The following is a 21520-nucleotide window of genomic DNA, read 5'->3' on the forward strand; positions in this document are numbered from 1 at the left end:
GGGTGCATGTATCTTTTCAAATTAAAGTTTTCATCTTTTCCAGATATATGCCCAAGAGTGGGGTTGCAGGATCATATGGTAACCCTATTTTTAGCTTTTTAAGGAACCTTATACTTTTCTCCATAGTAGCTGTACTAGTTTACATTCCCACCAGTAGCATAGGAGGGTTCCCTTTTCTTCACACCCTCTTCAGCATTTATTATTTGTAGATTTTTGATTTATTGACTTTTTGATGGTGACCATTCTGACCTTTTAACTTGGAAATTTTACTTAGCCATTCTTAATCCTCTATTGAACAAAAAGAGTAAGTTCTATAATTACTCTTTTTATATGTAAATCACAGCTCTCCAGTATATTTGTGGTATTTATATTTCATGGGTGGGACAATTAGGAAAAAATGTCTAAAAGGTCTTTCTGGAGCATAATAATGAAAACAAAAGGCTAATAAAAGTGGTTTAGATTAAGGTGATGGAAGTAGAAATACAGAAATTTGGGGGGAGGTAAATCACTAGCATTTAATGATAAATGGGATTTGGAGAGAGAGAGAGGGAGAAGGTTTTAGAGATTACTCCTAGGTCTAGTATACACAACAGCATAGATGATTCAGCTAGCTGCTGAGACTGGGAAGCACAGGCAGAGCACCAGGAATTTGTCATCTGCTTGTTTATTTTGAGGAGTCTATTAATGTGTGTGTTTGTGGGCACACATTTAATGAAAAGGTCTTGGACATACTGACTTTTAGGTACTTGTGGTAGACAGAATAATGGTCCTCTCAAAATTTCCACATCCAAATCTCTGGAACCTGTGAGTAAATTATATTACATGGCAAAGAGGAATTAAGGTTACAGATAGAATTAAGGTTGTTAATTAGTTGACCTTGAGATATTAATGGTAATCCCCAGGGAAACCACTAAGCAGAAATATATAGTAAAAGATAAGTACTACAAGGGAATTGAAATGCTCCACTAGAAAATATCTATTTAATACAAAAGAAGGCAGTAATGGAGGAACTGAGGAACACAAAAGACATAAGACATATAGAAAACAAATAGCAAAATAGCAGAAAAGAATAGATTTTACTATGCATAGAATAATAGATATCTACAGATAAATTCTATCTTATCAATAATTACATAAATATAAATGAATTAAATACTTTAGTTAAAAGACAGAGGTTGACAGATAGATTTTTAAGAGACATGATGCAACAATGTTTAGATCCAAAGACTCAAATAGGTTGAAAGTAAAAGGGTAGACAAGAGATACCTGCAAACAGTAACCAACAGAGACTCATACTAGACAAAATAGACTCAAAGACAAAAATTATTACTAGATGCAAAGATGGATATCTTACAGTGATAAGAAGTCAATCAACCAGGAAGATACAGTAAATATAGACATATATGTACCTAACAGAAACCCAGTACCTCTGAAGCAAAAGCTGACAAGACTTAACAGAGGAATAGTCAACACAATAATACTTTAATAATTTAATAACACTTTAGTAATAAGACTTTAGTGTCCCACTTGCCATAATGAATAGGTAAGTAGACAGAAGGTCAGCAAGGAAATAGATTTGAATGACACTATAAACCAACTAGACCTAAGAGACATTTGTGGAGCACTCCACCCGAAAACAGCAGAATACACATTCTTCTCAAGTACTCATGAAATGTTCACCAGGATAGACCATATGTTAAGCCATTAGACAAGTCTCAATAAATTAAAAGGACTGAAGTCATATAAAATATGTCCTTTCCACCACAATGGAAGGAAATAAAAAACAAAAGGAAATTTTGAAAATTCACACATATCAGGGAATTAAACGACACACATCTGAAGAACCAATGATTCAAAGAAGAAAGCACAAAGGAAATTAGAAAATACTTTGAGATGAATGAAAGTGAAAACACAACATACCAAAACTTATGGGATACAGAAAAATGTAGTGATCATAGGGAGATTTATAGCTGTTAAGTATCTACATTTACAAAAGAAGGAATATCTCAAATCAATAACCTAAACTTCTAATTTAGGATATAAAAGAAAATTTAAAAAAGAGCAAACTAAACCCAAAGCAATCAGAAGGGTGGAAGTAATAAAGCTTACAGCTGAAATAAACAAAATAGAGAATAGAAAAATAATACAGGAAATGAAACAGACCAAAAATTGGTTCTTTGGAGAGATCAACAAAATTGACAGACTTTTTGAGAGAGTGGCATGGACTTATAGATACTACCAAATGTAAAATAAATAGCTAGTGGGATGGCAAACAGCGGCATAGCATAGGGAGATCAGCTCGGTGCTTTGTGACCACCTAGGGAGGGTGGGAGGGAGACACAAGAGGGAGGGATATGGGGATATATGTATATGTATAGCTGACTCACTTTGTTATAAAGCAGAAACTAACACACCATTGTAAAGCAATTACACTCCAATAAAGACGTTAAAAAAATTGACAGACTTTAAAGTATATATTGACCATGATAAAAAGAGAGAAGATTCAATTACTAACATCAGGAATGAAAAAGGGGACATTACTACCAACCTTATAGAAATAAAAAGGCTTATGATGAAATACTATAAATAACAATATGCCACAAATTTGATTACCTAGATGAAATGGATACATTTCATTGTGTGAAATGAAGACACAAATGAAGATACAAATTACCAAAAATGACTCAATAAGGAGAAAATATGTATTGATTTATAACAAGTAAGGAGATTGAACCAGTAAAGCTTCCATCAAAGAAAAACCCAGAACCAGATGGCTTCACTAGTGAATTCTACCAAGTATTTAAGAATAATTAGCACCAATCCTTCACACATCTTTCCCAAAAACAGAAGAGAGAGGAACACTTTCGAACTCATTCTATGAGACCAATATTACCTTGATACCAAAGCCAAATAAGAACATCATAAGAAAATTACAGACCAATATTCCTTATGAAATCTTCAAAAAATACTAGTAAACCAAGCCAACAACATATACAAAGGAATGTATACCATGACCAAGGGGGATTTATTCCAGGAATCCAAGGTTGTTTTAATGTACAAAAATGAATCAATGAAATGTACATAGAAGAAAAGAACAAACCCTCCACATTATCATTTCAATAGAAGCCAAAAAAAAAAAAAAAAGCCATTTGACCAAAATACTTTTTCATGAAAAAAATACAAAACAAACTAGGGGCAGAAAGGAATTTCCTCAAACTGTAAAAGGCATCTATGAAAAAGCCACAGCTAATATTATACTTAATGGTAAAAGACTTAAATATTTTCCGCTAAGATCAGGAGCAAGCAAATGATGTCAGTTTTTACCACTTCTATTCAACGGGGTTGGGGGGGGGGCGGAAATCCAGATTGAAGAGGAAAAACTAAAGCTATCTCTATTTCCAGATGACATGATCTTATATAGAGAAACCCCTAAAAAATCCATGAAAAAGCTATTATGATTAATTAGTTCAGCAAATTTGCAGGATACAAGATTAATACGCAAAATAGGAATAAATTTAACCAAGGAGGCATATGACTTATACACTGAAAAATACAAGACATTGCTGAAAGAAATTAAAGAATGCCTGCATGAATGGAAAGCCATTCTGTGTTCTTGAATTGGAAGACTTACTATTAAGATGTCAATAACACCCAAATTAATCTACAGATACAATGTAATCCCTATCAAAATTCCAAATGCCTTTTTAACAGAAATGGACAAGCTGATCCTAAAATTCATTTAGAATTACAAGGAACTCCCAATAGTCAAAACAATCTTGAAAAAGAACAAAGTTAGAGGACTCACACTTTCTGTTCTTAAATTACCCTACTTCAAAGAAACAGTAATCAAAGATGTGTGGCACTGGCATAAGCATAACTATATAAATTAGTGGAATAGAAATCAGAGTCCAGAAATTAACTCATATATTTATGGTCAATTGATTTTTGAAAAGGTGCCAAGACCATTCAAAGGGGGAAAAATAGTCTTTTCAACATACAGTGCCAGGACAATTTGATATCCACATGCAAAAGAAAGAATTTGGATCCCTTCCTCACACGATATATGAAAATTAACAAAATGGATCAAAGACCTAAATGTAAGAGCTAAAACTGTAAAACAGAAGAAAACATAGGTGTAAATCTTCATTGCATTTAACTAGGCAATGGCTTCTTAGATATAATACCAAAAGCACAAGCAACCAAAGAAAAAATAAATATATTGGACTTCAACAAAATTAAAAACTTCTGTGTATCAGAGCACAGTATCAAAAAAGTGAGAAGACAACCCACAGCATGGGAGAAAGTTGTTTCATATCATATATCTGAGAAGAAGAGTCTGGTATCCAGATTATAAAAAGAACTTTTACAACTCAACGATAGAAAGATGAAAACTCAGTTAAAAAGAGGCAAAAGATTTCATTAGACGTTTCTCCAAAGAAGATACATAAATGGCCAATAAGCATATACAAAGATACTCAACATCATTAGTCATTAGGAAAATGCAAATCAAAACCACAATGAGATACCATTTCATAGTCAATAGGATGGCTATAGAAATTTTTTTTAAAAAAAGAAAAGAAAAAATAACAAGTTTTAGTGAGGATTTGGAGAAATTGGACTCCTTGTACACTGCTGATGGGAATGTGAAATGGCTCAGCCACTTTGGAAAACGGTTTGGCAGTTCCTGAAAAGGTTAGATATAGTGTTACAATATGATTCTACTCCTAGATCTATACCCAAGACAATTGAAAACACATGTTCACACAAAAACTTTTACATGAGTGTACATAACAGCATTATTCATAAAGCCAAAAGGTAGAAACAACTCAAATATCCATCAACTAATGAATGAATAAACAATATGTGGTATACCCCTACAATGGAGTATTTTCAGCCATAAAAAGATAAAGTACTGATACATGCCACCGCATGGATGAACTAAGTGAAGGAAGCCAGAAACAAAAAGCCATGTATTGTATTGATATGTTTCCATGCATACAAAACATTTATAATAGGCAACCCACAGAGACACAAAGTAGATTAGTGGTTGTCAGCAGTTGGGGAAGAGAGGAATGTGGAGTCACTGCTAAGAGGTGTAGGATGTCTTTTTGGGGTGATGGAGAAATTCTGGAATTAGTGGTGATACTTAGACAACTTTGTAAATATACTAACAACCACTGAATTTTATACTTTAAAATAGTGAATTTTATGGTATGTGAGTAACACCTCAATTTTTTTTAAAAGTGAAGAGGGAGGCAGAAGAGAGTCAGAGAAAGAGATGCAATGTTGCTGGCTTTGCAGATGGAGAGGCGACCATGACCTGAGAAATGCAGGTGGCCTCTAGAAGCTGGAAAAGGCAGGGAGACAGAATTCCCTCTTGAGCTTCCAGAAAGGAAGCCCTACCTTCACCTTGATTTTAGCCTATAGAGACCCATGTCAAACTTCTAACCTTCAGAAGTATAGGATAATAAATTTGTTTTAAACCACTGTTTGTGGTACTTTATTACAGCAAAAATAGAAGACTGGTGTAGTACCTTTGAGACATCCAAGTGGAAACGTCCAGGATGCAATTCAATATGTGAGTCCAGGGTTCAGAAGAAAGATGATTTCTAGGCTCTAATCAGACTAGTTTATATATGTGTGTGAGAGAATTAATGCATTTAATTCCTACAGGTCTTTGAGTTTAGTTATTACTTAGCTACATTTTTTTTTTTTTTTTGCGGTATGCGGGCCTCTCACTGTTGTGGCCTCCCCCGTTGCGGAGCACAGGCTCCGGACGCGCAGGCTCAGCAGCCATGGCTCACGGGCCCAGCCGCTCCGCGGCATATGGGATCCTCCCAGACCGGGGCACGAACCCGTATCCCCTGCATCGGCAGGCGGACTCTCAACCACTTGCGCCACCAGGGAGGCCCTTAGCTACATTTTTTATATGAGGAAATCATGGCATCAAGAGGTTCAGTAACTTCTCTGAGGTATAGAAGCATTAAATGGCAGAGCTATGATTCGGCTATGATCTGGCCTCAGGGTTGGGGTCACCTCTCACAGATAGAGCTATGAATTAGTATCATGTAAGTGATAATTGAAGCTCTCTGAAAACACCAATCGAATTTATCAACATGGAGCACACTGGTCACATTTGCAAGAGCTCTTCTGGAGGAATGATGGAGCAGAAGCCAGATCGGGTTGATGAGTGAATGAGAGTCGAGGAGGTAGAGACTGCGGGTGTAGACTACTCTGTTACAAAACGTGCCGGTGATGGGAGAGAGGACAGCATGGTCTATGCGGGGGGCAGTGGGAGTTGAGAGAAGTAGTTTCTCAAAATAATTTATTTTATTGAAGTATAGTTGATTTACAGTGTTGTCTTAGCTTCTGCTATACAGCACAGTGATTCAGTTATACATATACATACATTCTTTGTCATATTCTTTTCCATTATAGTTTATCATAGGACATTGAACCCTCCCTGTGCTGTACAGTAGGACCTTGCTGTTTATCCATTCTATACATAATAGTTTGCATCTGCTGACCCCAAACTTCCACTTCATCCCTCCCCCACCCCCTTCCCCCTTGGCAACCACAAGTCTGTTCTGTATGTCTGTGAGTCTGTTCCTGTTTCGTAGATAAGTTCATTTGTGTCATATTTTAGGTTCCACATATAAGTGATATCATATGGTATTCATCTTTCTCTTTCTGACTTACTTCGCTTAGAATGATAATCTCTAGGTCCATCCATGTTTCTGCAGATGACATTATTTCATTCTATTTTATGGCTGAATAATATTCCATTGTAAATACATACCACACCTTCTTTATCCGTTCATCTGTCGATGGACATGTAGGTCACTTCCATGTCTTGCCTATTGTATATAGTGCTGTTATGAACAGAGGGGTGCATGTACCTTTCTGAATTATAGTTTTGTCTGGATATATGCCCAGAAGTGGGATTGCAGGATTGTATGGCAAGTCTATTTTTAGTTTTTTAAGGAATCTCCATACTGTTCTCCATAGTGGTTGCACCAGTTTGCATTCCCACCAACAGGGTAGGAGGGTTCCCTTTGCTCTACACCCTTTCCACCATTTGTAATTTGTAGACTTTTTAATGATCATTCTGACTGGCGTGAGGTGATACCTCATTGTAGTTTTGATTTGCATTGAGAGAAGTTTTTAAGTGTTTAAAACTTTAATTGTTTCAGAACATCTTCTGTTTTTATTCTGATGGGAAATTCTGAATGGAGGGAGTGATGAAAAAGTGAAAAAAGAAGTGAGAAGGAATAAGCGTCTCTATTTAAGAATTCTGAGAAGGAAGGGTGTGGGAGGAGCCCATCATACCATGGAAGGATGGTCTTACATAGCAGAAGAGGTAGATCTTTTATTATATCAGAGTGGAGTGAAAGGGATGGGGGTGGCTTCATACATTGGGCATCAGGAGGATGAGGAAGTTCCTGAGGGCTTCTGTGTGTTCTTCTGTCTTATGAGGTAGGAGTCAAGGTCACACAGAGTGGGAGAGGTGCCAGGAGTATACCTGAAGTCAGTGGTTGTGGCCGTGACAGCCACCATATTGAATCAGAAGCTTGAGGAGAGTGGAGAAGGCTTGACTACTTATTTTGGAGGATGGGAGAATAAATTGACCAGAGGGCTATAGGAGGATTTTTGTGCTTCAGGGGCCTATTTAAGGATTTATCCAGTTTGCTACTATGCTCTTAAGTTGTTCATACATTTTTGCATGTGTCTTAAACTTCTCCTTACCCTCAGTTGTACTGTAAAATTATTCTGATTTCTTCTCAATGTCAAGGGCAGTGTTCAGAAAGCATTTAAGAAATATGTTTGGATTGATTAACTAGAATGTTCAATTAATCAGAATGTCTCAGTTCCCAACATTTCTAGATAAAGGAAGTTTATTATAACGTGGTTGTGAAAGGCAAATAATTTGTATTTCTCTCCCAAATCCTGATTTTAGTAGAAGTCTTCCATTAATAAAAAACAGTTATAGAGTGTCTGGGATTTTTTTTTTAGTGCTTATAATTTATTTTCTTATTTTATATTTTTAATTTTTAATTTTTATTTGGTCATTCTACATTTAGGCAGACACAGACATGGAATAAAGAAAAGAAAGGCCAAATTTTGACCTAATAACATAGCATGGGAATTGCAAATACATTATCATTCTCTTACTGCATTTAGAGTATCTGTTTTAAAGTTTGAAAGGAAAACAATAACAAAAAGACATCCCACAAGAGCTAAAAAAAAAAAAATCTTCAACCCTCTTATTTTTATTTCAAGGGTAATAAACCCCCTCATTTTTAAAGTTTGTAGATCCATTACCAATAGAATAAACATTCAAACTGGAGTGTGGAAGATTGAGAAAGTGAGGTCCTTTTGGAGGAAGCAGACAGTGAATAAGACACAAGGGATGACTCTGGGAAGAGATAAGGAGACTCCTGCCAAATTCCTTCCCTGCCTGTTACAGTCCACAAATATGAGTGTGGTTGCAGTTGAACTTCTCCGAGACCCTGTTCCATTCCAGAGGCTGATAAAAATGTGACCATTTAACTACAAATGGAAATCTCAGAGTCTTTGAAGCATAGCAAGCAGGAGAGAGTTGCAAGAAAATCACCCAGTAACAATCAGAAAGTTGAAAACAAAGCAACCCCGTAACCAAAACATAACCCAGACATACTAAAGGAAGAAGGAAACCCTTAGGCAGAGCAGAGATGCCCTGTGTCAGATTCAAGTCAGCAACGTCACAAGACTTGTACTTACTTGCTCACTCATATTTAGTGGATGCCTACTGTGTGCCGGTGCTTTGCCAGAATTATTGCCAGAATTATCCAATTCTAAGTTGAATAGGAAACAATCCCTGTCTTCAAAAAAAATGATAATATATTTTTAACCCCCCAGCTGTACAGTGTGATAAATGCTAGTATAAATCATCAGCCAAAAATCATGAGAGATCAGAGGCTTGGGGAGTTTAGAGTTGTGTTTAACCTGAGATGTTCTGGGGACACTCAAGTGGATCTATGCATTTGGTAGTTGGATTTACAGGCCAGAGACTGGAGCAGACAATGTGAATGGTGATACAGGTATAGGAACCTATATAGGTGGTAGAGGAAGTCGTGGGTTTGGAAAAAATCGTGGAGAAACACTTGAAAATGAGTGAAGAGCTGCATGGAGCACTGACACTTAAAAAGGGAACCAGAGAAGAATAGATGGAAGGAAGTAGAGGTAAACCAGGAAAGAGAAGCCATAGGCAGGGAGGCAAGAGAAAGCATCAATAAGTATCCAGTGCAGCACGGCACTCAGAGTCTGTGTTGAACTGGAACCAAGGGGGTCATTGTTGCCATTCATCAGATCAGCTTAGAGCAGTGCCCGAGGAAGCCAAGTTGCCATCGCTGAGAAGCCATTCAGGCTGAGGAAGGAGGGAGAGCAAACATAAGTATTTTCCTGGTATTGTAAAGAAAAATGTAGCAACCTTTGCGTTGACATAGAGCCCTCTGACACACACTCGACAGCGGCTATTCGGGTAATCATTCTAGGCTCTATTTCAAGACTTTCCCCTCATTAGCAAGATCTGTGATCAAACCCTGAGAAGCCAGGAGAGAGGCCAAGTGAACTGACACTTTCCAGCAGTTATCAGGTGCAAAGTCCTTTATACACACGATTTCATTTAATTCCTACAAAAATCGTTTAATAAATTATTACTTTGGCTTAAGATTTGAAGTAAAGACAAAAGTGAGGTGTAAGTTAAGTAGCAATTTTACTAATCTCAACTGTTATCACTTTGCTTTGATTTTGTAGCCTTAGGAAGAACTTTCATTTCTCTTGCTTATGATTTTGAAAAGCTTTCGACAATTGGCTGTCATGATTTACCTGAACACTGCTTTTAGGGTCTATCCCTCCTTCTCCTGCAAACTGTATCCTAGGATCACTGTCCACGTAAGAGTGGCCAGCTGTCCCGGCTCAGCTCTCATTACTTAGCTGATCCTTCTTCTGCCCATCCTAGGGAATCCTCAAACCATCATTTCTTTCAAACTTTTTTTTCCCTTTTGGTCATAAACTGAAAAACTCATGCATCTAGAAGCTGTGTCCAATCCTATGATGATTTTCTTCCAAGTGGAAAAATGTACTCTGAGCAGCTGGTTGAAATCATTCACCTGCTGCTCATATTTCCATTTTGTATCAGGTTGGACCATGTGAAACTGCCATGTTTGGAGGTCGGAAAAATTAACTGTCAAAAATTCCATATAGGCTTTTGGTGATCCCTTGTGCTTCATGGAGGAATTGATGGGAATATTGACTCTTGGTGCTTTAATTTAATGTTTGTCCAGTTTTGTATATTTTAGTTCTATTTCAAATTTTATGTTATTTACATATTAGGAAGGTCAGTCTACTATTTTAATGTCTAGGAGACACACTAATTTTAATGGTATAGATTAACTGAGTAACCTGTTTAAAGCTTTTTTTTTATCATTTAGAGGGGACATATCTAAGAAGCTGAGATTTTATAGCAGTTTTTATTTTATTTTATTTTATTTTTACAGCGCAGTTTTTAAAATAAGAAACTATCATGAATTGTGAACTGCCCTAGGCACTTTAATCAGACCTCTGGTGATGGGCACTGTTAGTTAAAGTATGTCATGGAGGAAACACAATGAGATGAAAGAGAAGAGATTCCAAAGTCATAAAAGGAAAAACAGGGAGAGCTAGCCCTGGCTTCCACACCTGTGATCTTATCATAGCATGGTGTAGTCAGAGTGTTAGAGCTAGAAGTGGCCTTGAAAACATCTGCTCTACTGCCCCATTTTCAGATGACAAAACTGAGCCTCAGAGAAAAGCTACAGGGTGGCAGAAGTGGGATTTGAATTGGGAAATCTTATTCCCAGTCTTGGGAAAAAAATTTATATTATTTAACATCACTTAGTATGTTCTCATTAGTTATTGCTAAGGTGCAATTATAATAAAAGAGATGCCATGGATGCACATAAATGCATAAAAATGAGCAACAGTAACATTATTATTTTTACTGAGCATTTGGAAAGGAAACTCTGGTATCACCATAGATGGATGATGAAAGGACAAGATTCTAGATCAAACCTCTAAACTGGCTTGAATCCTCATCAAGTTTCTGGCCTTTAGCTTTCTTAGTGGGAAGTTCCTGCTTACTCTCAGTCTCCAACCTGTAGCCTTCATACTTCTGAGAAGCCATTGAATTACTGCGAGAATGTGTGACTCAATATCTACATCAAGTATGTCTGTAAGCTGAATAAATAATATTAATTGTTATTGTGCTGTATATCTTTCACTGTGCCCATTGCATACAGTATCTCATTTAATTCTCACAAAAATGCTATGAGGTAGGTTTAATGATCACCCCCATGTTACAGGTGAGGAAAATCAGCCTCAGAGAGAGGAAAAAAATTGCTCAAGATCACAAAGCTAGCAAGTGGATAAATATATTCAAACCCAGGCCATTTAATCTCAAAGTTTATGTATGGTCTTAATCATGATGTAAGTATGTCTCTTACATATGTGTAATTACTTTTTTACAAATATCTATATGTGTTTTTATTGAAAAATTATAGACTTCAAAGTATTATATAATTTATAGTAGATTTGTGTTATTTTTGTCTTTTCATTATTTTTCTACACTGAAACTGCCTCAAGTATCATGTGCTTGGTACACGATACAGCATTTTTAAAGAGTCTTTTTCAAGAATCTTGCTCAAAGCCTTTAAAAAATAGAGAAAAATGCCTTTGTAAGTTGGTAGTACATCACACTTTTACTTGCTCTTTTAACACATCCTGCTGTGCCTTAGGCAGGGAGCCCTAATTGTCCCCTTGACTCGAATGAGCACTGAGACACTTCTCAATTAAGACCTGGAATTACATCAAAATTGTCAATCCTGACACAAATACATTGAAATAAACAAAATAAGGTGAAATGATTTTAATCAATTGGCTATTTTCATTCATTTATTCACATATTCGTTTATTCAACAAATTTTTATTGGCTCTCAGCAGACATTGAGTTAGGAACTAGAGACATAGCCTAGACACAGCCCTGGCCAATTGCAAAAAAAAAAAAAAAAAAAAAAAAAAGACACCTGCCTAGTTATTTCACCTGTAAAGCTCCTTCTTTGTTTTTATATTTATATTTTATACATCCTCACTTAAAAGAAATTCACTTAACAAATGTAAAACTTAAGAAATATAGATAAGTTAGAATTTCACTCTCAAGAATCATCAAGTCCTACCTTGCCTGCTCCCCAAGCTTCTAAAATATCACTGGCTGTGGGTCACTCCACAGGGATAGATGCCATAGCGGCTAGCTCCATCTTTGAATCCAGTTTGGCACCCTACAGTATGGGTGCTCTCTTTGGGTGCCAGGGGGATTACAGGGAAAGTTCTCAAAGAGTCTTTCCTTCTGCTTTTGATTCTAAAGAAAAAATCTGACGAATAGATTTTTAGGAAATCTTATTTCAAATTTTTAGGTTAGAATCAGGAGCTAGGTTAGACAGGGGGAATTTAAGGAGCTTTTGCCTAACTGGAAATCCGCATCAAGACAGCTTTGCTGGGCCTCCCTGGTGGCGCAAGTGGTTGAGAGTCCGCCTGCCGATGCAGGGGATACGGGTTCGTGCCCCGGTCTGGGAGGATCCCATATGCCGCGGAGCGGCTGGGCCCGTGAGCCATGGCCGCTGAGCCTGCGCGTCCGGAGCCTGCGCGTCCGGAGCCTGTGCTCCGCAACGGGGGAGGCCACAACAGTGAGAGGCCCGCATACCGCAAAAAAAAAAAAAAAAAGACAGCTTTGCTGCTATTCCCAGCGATGTGGCTCATATATAAAACTTAAGTTTGCCACTGCCCGTGGGCCTGAAGCCCATGGTGAATAAAATGCCAGGATCAGTGTGCTTGTAAGACAAGAGCCCTCCCTTACTTTGTAGGATGTTTCTTTCCCAGTCTGCGTTTCTATTCCTAATGCCTTGGCAGTGCTGAAGCTCTGCTACCGGCCAGCAGACTTGCCCAGTGCTTTTTGCTCAAGTCACCTGTCCTGGATCATCTGCAATCAGGGTCTGCCTACCTATTAGGATCCCTGGTTATTTGGTTTTGAATACCTTGTTTGGCTGATCTTTCACCTGAATGCTGCTCTGTCCATTGATAATCATGTTCATCCATTCAACAAATATTTATTGAGTGCCAGGCATTGTTCCAGGACCTGGAAATATAATAGTGAACAAAACAGAAAACAAAACAGAACAACAAACCCTGCCTTCATGGAGTATTCTAATAGCTATCAAAGCCTGGTCAACTGGGTTCCTGCCTCATCGGCCACAGCTGAATACTTTCCCTATACCTGAAAATCCTTTTCCAGCTCCCAGTTCTCTACAGTCTGCTGTCCCACTGCAGTGAAGTGAACCCTCCTCTTATAAGATAAAAAAGTGTTATACGAAGAAAGGGCACCTGTCCTCGAGCAAGTACCTAGAAGCAGCATAAATCCGGAGGTCAAAAGGAGTTGAGGTTGGCAAATACACAGGGGACAATAAACACAACTTTGAAAGTGTGACTTAAAAAGAGGAACAAAGAAGCAGCAGGCCCATTGGGTAGAGTCGAGTTGGCTGTGATCTAGTTAGGAAAAAGGATGCGATTGAAGCTCAGTTTTACTTCTGTCTTCTTCCGGAGGAGGATAAGGAGGGGAGGGGAGGAGAGGCACGCCAGCAAGAGAAAGAGAAGCCCAGGGTGGGAGGACGCAGTTACTGTAAACAGTCTCCCAGCTCTAATAACTGGCATCCCAATGTGCTATGAAAGGTGCAAATCATATGGCGGATCCAGTTTATAAAGAAGTAGAATTATACAGAATGGTAGAAGTGCCAGTTTGCCAGAGATGGGTAAGTACTGCCCCTAGTTTCACAAAGTGTAAGAAGGGAAATTTTACATAATAAAGACCAGTGGCTTGAGGTTAGATTTGTTTCAGGTGTAGAAACTAGTTAGGTGTAAAACAGGCCTGTAGACCTGTTTCTTCTTGGTCACACCCACGGTGTGGCCACTGCCCCAGTGGTTTTGGGGTGCCGGCCTTGGAATAAAGGCACCAGAAGTAGCCCCTGAATCCTTCTTGGGTTTTTCTGCTCTTTATGGAGCTTGTCATCCAGACCACTGGCCAGAACCTGGATGTGATTTCCATCCTTCCCGTCCTGTCTGTTCCAGAACCAGCCTGTGATCTTGTGTTGGCTTGGATTTTGCGTGATGGTGACCACAAGTTCCACTTCATCCTCAGGGACCTCTCTTTGGGAGTCAATGTCTATTTTCCTCAGCACCAAGTGAGTATAGTGTTGCCCTACGCCCTTCCTGGCAGTGATGGCAAAGGCTGTTTTCTGCAGCCCAACAGTGTTGGTGTTGAGAACTCCCAAAACGAGCTGGAACTTCTCAGGGATCACTAGAGATATGGTGGTGGTGTGTAGGCCTCCTGTGGAAGACAGATGTTGTATTTTTAAAAGAGTTTGTTTGGAAGCCTCTAGGTCAGAAGCAGACAAACTATGATCCATGGGTCAAATCTGGCCTGTTGCTCTTTTTTTTTTTTTTTGCGGTACGCGGGCCTCTCACCGCCGTGGCCTCTCCCTTTGCGGAGCACAGGCTCCGGACGCACAGGCTCAGCGGCCATGGCTCATGGGCCCAGCCGCTCCATGGCATGTGGGATCTTCCCAGACCGGGGCACAAACCTGCGTCCCCTGCATCGGCAGGTGGACTCTCAACCACTGCGCCACCAGGGAAGCCCCATATTGCTCATTTTTGTAAATAAAGTTTTACTGCAATGAAGCTATGCCTATTTGTTTATGACTGCTTTTGAGATATGGCAGCATTTTGGAGAAGTTGCAACAGAGACCATATGGCCTGCAAAAGCCTACTTTTACTAAGTGTAAAATTTACCGTATTTACTATGCTGACCCCTGTTCTAAGAAAGAAGCATTGAGAACTAGGACTTGAGTTTGCTAAGAACAGTTACGTCCAATGAAACAATACACACACACACACACACACACACACACACATACACCTATGTATATAGATACATATATATAATACAGATACATATATTTTATGTATGTATATGTCAGGTTTAACAGATACATAGGTCAGGGAAATGTTATTCACACTGAGCCCGTGGTCTTCACTAAAAATTCGACCATAATTTCTAAAGTATTTACTATATGCCAACCAATCACTAGGAATACAAAGATGAATAATTGTCTGGTAGAGGAGACACGTACAGAAAGGGACAATTCCAAATAGAGTAGGACCTGCTATGAGAGGAATATATCCAGAATGGTGAGAGAGCTCTGAGGGGGAGTTTACCCACCTGAAGAAGATAAGGTGGAAGTTGAGTATGGAAGAATGAGCTGGAATTGGGCCCTTGATGAAGCAGGGTATTCCAAACAGAGACACCTGCTTCAGCGGTGGTGCAGGGCATGGGGTAGCATGTTTAGTGGGAGAATAAAACCCGGTGTGATATTGTTAGAAAGTGCAAAGTGGCAAATGGCAGGAGATGCAGGATGAGGCCAGGTTCAGAGAAGAAATGTTTTGCCACGTTGACGAACTTCAACTTTATTATAGCAGCAAATGAAATACGACTGAAGTGTTTTCATTGCTGGAGGAAAACCGTCGGATTTGTAAATTAGATGAGCCCCTTTGGCAATGATGTGAGTCGAAGCAGGAATCCCGGAGCCTGGCTTAGGTGTTATTGATAGAAACAAATCAAGAAGAGGTTAGTGACTGGACTAGGGTAGTGAAGGTGTGGGTTGAAAGGAGGAACAGATTTGAGAAATATAGGATGTAAGACAGGCATAATGTAGTGGCATTTGATTTGGTAAAGGAAGAGTGATAAATCAAGACTAACTCATAGATTTCCAGCATGGTGCCTAGATAAATGATGGTAGCTGATATGGGGAATCAGATGGAGAATCAGGTTTGGGCATGTGAGAGACGATGAATTTGGCTCTGAACACGTTGATGTGATGAACTTGAAAGTTATCTATTTGGAGATTTCCAGCAAGCAGTTATATATGTGATCCTGAAACTTAGAGGGAAGATGGGGCCAGTCAGCCATCAGTGTCCACGTAGTGGCTTAAAATATAGTAGAAGAGCATGTAGATTAGAAAAGCATGGATCCAAGTGGAATCATCAAGAAATCTAACGTTTTTGAGTGATGAGCAGAGCAGGAGTAACCTATACAAGAGACCAAGAAGGAACCGTTGAAAGTCAGGAAGGGGGCTCATTTTCCATAAATAACTTATGAAAAATGGATAAATATGTTCTGTATAACAGTAAAATCAGGCAAATTGAAACTATGTCTCAATGCACTGATTCATGCCCAATGTCAGCCTAGATAGAGGCCCCTAGTACAGAGAAGCTAGACTCTTTATTGTAGCCAGCATTTCAATCAACGTCTTAGAAGACACCTCCTTAAATGTCTAGACTATGGTAAGCCGAGAGGAATAAAAAATATATTTGATAAAATAATTAGGATGTGAGAAAATCTTGACTGACTAGAGCCACAGGCCCTATCTAATAAAATAAAATTTAAGAAGGATTAAAAGTTCAGTAGCAAAGTACAGGATGGGAAAATGTGACTTAGCAATTGACTGTAGAAAGAAAAAACGTATAGGAACTAGTTGATAATTAACTCAATATGAATCAAGAGAATGAAGTAGCTGCCAAGAAGAGGTAAGATGAGTCCGACCAATGGAATTGGAGCATAGTGTCTAAAACAGTGGTTCTCAAACTTTAGTACCCACGAGAGTCAGCTGGGGAATCTTTACAACGCCTGAGCTCAAGCTACCCTATGTACCAATTAAATCAGAATCTCTGGGAGGGGGCGGGGTGTAGGCATCAGTATTTTTTTTAAATTCCCCAGGGGATTCCAAAGGCAAGCCAAATTTGAGAACAAGTGGATAGACTTGAGAACGGAAAATAGAATAATGGTTTTTACCTGGGAGCAGGAGACATTAGAATCACCTGGGGGTGGTGTTTTTCAAAATACATATGACAGACCCTCTTCTTCCCAAGGTTCCGATAAGCCTTTGGGGCTGGAGTTCTAATGTACCACCCAACTCCACCTGGGTTGAGAACCATGGGTCTAGACTAACTCTACTCTGTCCTGCTCAGACCACACCTAAAGTCCTGAGTTTGTTCTGGCTGCCTCTCTTTAAAAACGCTATAGATTAAAATTCTCAAATTTAATGTGATGTAGCCACAGGATGCACCTTTGGTCTTGGGAGACAGGGAGCATGGCAGGGGCCGGAGGGATGGGAATGAGGTTGGGGTGGGGTGGGGTGGGGGGGACGGGTAGCTAAAAAGTGAAATACTGTCAGTATTTTAAAAATCAAGAAATTTCATATGATCTTGACTTTCAGGTTCCCTTAAAAACTGGTAAAATCTGGCATATCTGAGCCCACCTTCCCCCCGCCATAGTCATTTGGAGCTGAGTGACTGATGCCTGCTTTAGAGCAGGCCTGTACTTTCCAGCCCTCACTTCACTTGCATTTATCAGACAAGCTCCCACAGATGCTTGAGTTGGCTGGCCCTCCTGTAGGCTAAGGGATCAGATTCTAGGAAAGGGAGAAGGAAGGTGGAAAATCTTAAAATCACGTCACATAAGGAATACTTTTAAATATCTGAGGTATTAGATAGAAAACTCAGGAGGCTTCTTCACATTCCTGGTGCAGTGCCATGTGAAGGAAGATTGGACTTGCTTGGGTCCAAGATGAAAAACTAGGACTACTGGGTAGAAACTGCTGGGAGACAGATCTGAACTCCATCTCCCAACTAATTTTCTAATAAGCAGAACTGTCTAAAGAGAAAGAGATGCTTTTAGAGACAGTGAGTTCTCAGTCGTGGAGATGTGTTGGGCTCAGGTTCTGACACCCCTGTCAGGCTTAGGATGGGCATGGGGGTGGAAACGACAGCCGGGCTTGGAGTTGGGTGGGGAACCTGATGCCATTGGATCAGGGGCCTTGGTGTCCGGAACCAAGGGGCAGTTACTGAAAACCACTTTCGAATGAAGTGTTGGATCACAACTAAAGGATGGTTTGAGTTCAAATTGCCAATCCAAAGAGAGCTCGGCAGAGTCAAATGGAGTGGGGGCAGGCAGAGCAGCTGGTGGTAAGAGGGTGATCTGGAGCAGTTCCTGGGTTTGGGGGAAGAAAAGGGAAGGAGGAGGTGGTACTGGTAAGACTAACTCTGGTCTTTCTGTCTTAGGCACAGTTGGGCCCTGAGTGCTAAAGGGTCAGGAAGCCCTGAGGGGAGTGGTGGGGATTCCCAAGCATTATGTGAGATGCATCTTTTAATGTGCTTTCTCAGCCTTGGTTCTGGTTCCAGCTTTGACAGTCACCACACCTGAGAGCCAGGAATAATGTGCATAAGTCTTGCCTTTCGTGGTTATGAATTTGTGTTTTGAGATGAGGTTAGAGCATTTGACTATATTCAGATGTTTGTAATCTTTTTAAATTATATGAAGAATAAGATTCAGGATGAGTTTGGCATCTGCTAGTAAACTCATTTCAAAATTGATGAACCCGGGCTTCCCTGGTGGCACAGTGGTTGAGAGTCCGCCTGCCGATGCAGGGGACACGGGTTTGTGCCCCGGTCCGGGAGGATCCCACATGCCGCGGAGTGGCTGGGCCCGTGAGCCATGGCTGCTGAGCCTGCGCGTCTGGAGCCTGTGCTCCGCAACGGGAGAGGCCACAGCAGTGAGAGGCCCGCATACTGCAAAAAAAAAAAGAAATTTGATGAACCCATGCTGGTGAGATATAGGACTTTTTCTTTAAAATAAGTCCGTAAGGTTTTTTTTCTGATTGTAAAATACATCCAAAAAAAGAAATCACAAAGAAGAAAATTAAAATCACCCACAATTGTATCATCTGGCGATAACATGCTATGAAATTTGTAGTGTGCTCTTCCACTCTTTCCTTGTGCATGTTTTTAAAAAAAATTTTTAACATGGAATATTATTAAATAAACTGTTTAATAACTTGCTTCACTTAAGATATCTCCAACTTTTCCTACATAATTAAATATGTGGCGTGCACAGAAGCACAGAATGGTGGATAAGGATGTGCCTTGTTCTGTGGTTAAACTGTTCAAGTCTTGACTCCACCATGTAGCCTTTTTGTGCTTCCATCTTTCATCTGTAAAATGTAGAAAGTAATAGTTCTATATCACCAGGTAGGATTGTGACGATTAAGTGACATATTCCATGCGAAGTTCTTAGAAGAGTGTTTGGAACAAATTTAATGACTATAATATATAATTGTGTAAATACATTATAATATAGTGAAGCAATCTTATCTATTATACCACATTCAGGTTTCTCCTAATTCTAGATGTTATCACAGGTTTGATTTTTTTAATATACTGACATGAGTTACCTGAAAGTCACATCAATAAATAATTACTAATTCTATGTTTGAAAGAACATAGAATTACTAATATTTTTTTTCAGATTAGAGCGACTAGGTAATTCAGAACTCCCTTCCTCTGTATGGTCTAGTATCTAACTCTCTGATGTTAACCCATTGTTTAGCATACTACTTAGAAACTAAGAATAATGCTTTGTACTTTGCCAGCATGAATAATCCACAAAACAAGCATTTGATTCAAAGAAAACTGTTAGAAAGAAATTATTTTTCTAAGAGATGACACAAAAATCTTTAGTAGTTTTTATAACTGGTCTCAAAACCCAATAATAAATGGACAATTAAAACTTATGCAGGGGGCTTCCCTGGTGGCGCAGTGGTTGGGAGTCTGCCTGCTGATGCAGGGGATACAGGTTGGTGCCCCGGTCCGGGAGGATCCCACATTCCGTGGAGCGGCTGGGCCCGTGAGCCCAGAGAAATTACCTCCTCAGTGGTTCTTAACTCTGGATGCACATCAGGATCATCTGAAGAGACTTTTTTAAGAGACAGAGATACCATTGATGAAATTTTTTTATGAGGCATGATCTTTGTATCACCTCTATTTTATTTTATTTCATTATTATTATTTTTTGGCCATGCCATGTGGGCTTGTGGGATCTTAGTTTCCCAACCAGGGATTGAACCCAGGCCCCCAGCAGTGAAGGCATGGAGTCCTGACCATTGGACCACCAGGGCATTCTTTTTTTTAATTCAGGTATAATTGGTGTACAATACTATATGTTTCAGGTGTACAACATAGTGATTCACAATATTTAAAAATTATACTCCTTTTAGAGTGTGAGAGCACTTATATGTGGAACCTAAAAAATACAACAAACTAGTGACTATAACAAAAAAGAAATAGACTCACGGGTATAGAGAACAAACTAGTGTTTACCACAGGGAAGAGGGAAAGGGGGAGGGGCAAGATAGAGGTAGAGGATGAAGAGGTACAAACTATTAGGTATAAAATAAATAAGTTACAAGGATCTATTGTACAGCATAGGAAATATAGTCACCTGGAGAGATTGTAAAAGCATGATGGTTCCTACCCCAAACCAATTAAATCAGAATCCCTAGGGGGTGACCACTCCACATAAGGTTTTTCTTTTTTTAAGCTCCACAGGAATTCTAATATGCAGCTAGTTGAGAACCGCTGCTGTGTTGATGGCATCATCTTTTTTTATGGAAAGTCAGCACTTAACATTTCTGAAAAAACCTAACTGACTGCCTTTGTTCTAGCCTCTACAACTACACTTTCCTAAAAGGCCAAGTTCTCTCATTGGTTATGTACAGGTCATGGTAGTTGTGGGAAGATTTATCCTGTAATTAGGAATAAAATGAAACAATTTCTGTAGAAAATTATGTTGTACTGTATAGTAAATTACACTTTTCATGGGGAAATTATGGAAAAAGAATTTGGCATTGGCCAGAATAATGTAATGTTTAATTTTTTAATTACGTAATTAAAAGATAATTAGCTCAATAGGTAATAATTTGGCTAATTGCAGTGATTAAATGATTGCTTCCATAAAGTAAATTACTTTCCACCATAGTCAGTGATTTAAAATATTTTCTAAACATCTAGTGGTATTTTAAATGGCCTGTATTTGGTTGATGGTCTCCCTGTGACCGATTTGTCAGCTGCACCAAAGGAAGCGATCAGAAGACCAGTCATCCAGGGCTGCAAGGGTCTGTCAGGATCTCTGGGTCCTAGCTAAGTATAACTCCATTGGAAGCCGGGAAAGGAGACTCTGCAGGTACTCAGGCTCATGGCTGGTGTGCCAGGTATTGTCTTTATGTCTTGAAAAACTCTGAGTCTCAGTTTCTTCCCCTGTGAGGAGGGAAGAGTAAAACCTGCCTTGCAGGATTGTTGCCTCTATATGTATAGTAATAGCTCTTAGCATAACACCTGGCATATAGTTAATACTCACAGAATGAGAGTAATTATAATTATTATTTTTTGGAGTCAGTTCATAATTTTTCTTTGATTGTTAATTTTTATTGGAGTACGGTTGCTTTACAATGTTGTGTTAGCCTCCACTGCACAAGATGAATCAGCCATACACATACGGGTATCCCCT

This window comes from Mesoplodon densirostris, chromosome 12 (genome assembly GCF_025265405.1).
Source record: "Mesoplodon densirostris isolate mMesDen1 chromosome 12, mMesDen1 primary haplotype, whole genome shotgun sequence".
NCBI classification, from domain to species: domain Eukaryota; kingdom Metazoa; phylum Chordata; class Mammalia; order Artiodactyla; family Ziphiidae; genus Mesoplodon; species Mesoplodon densirostris.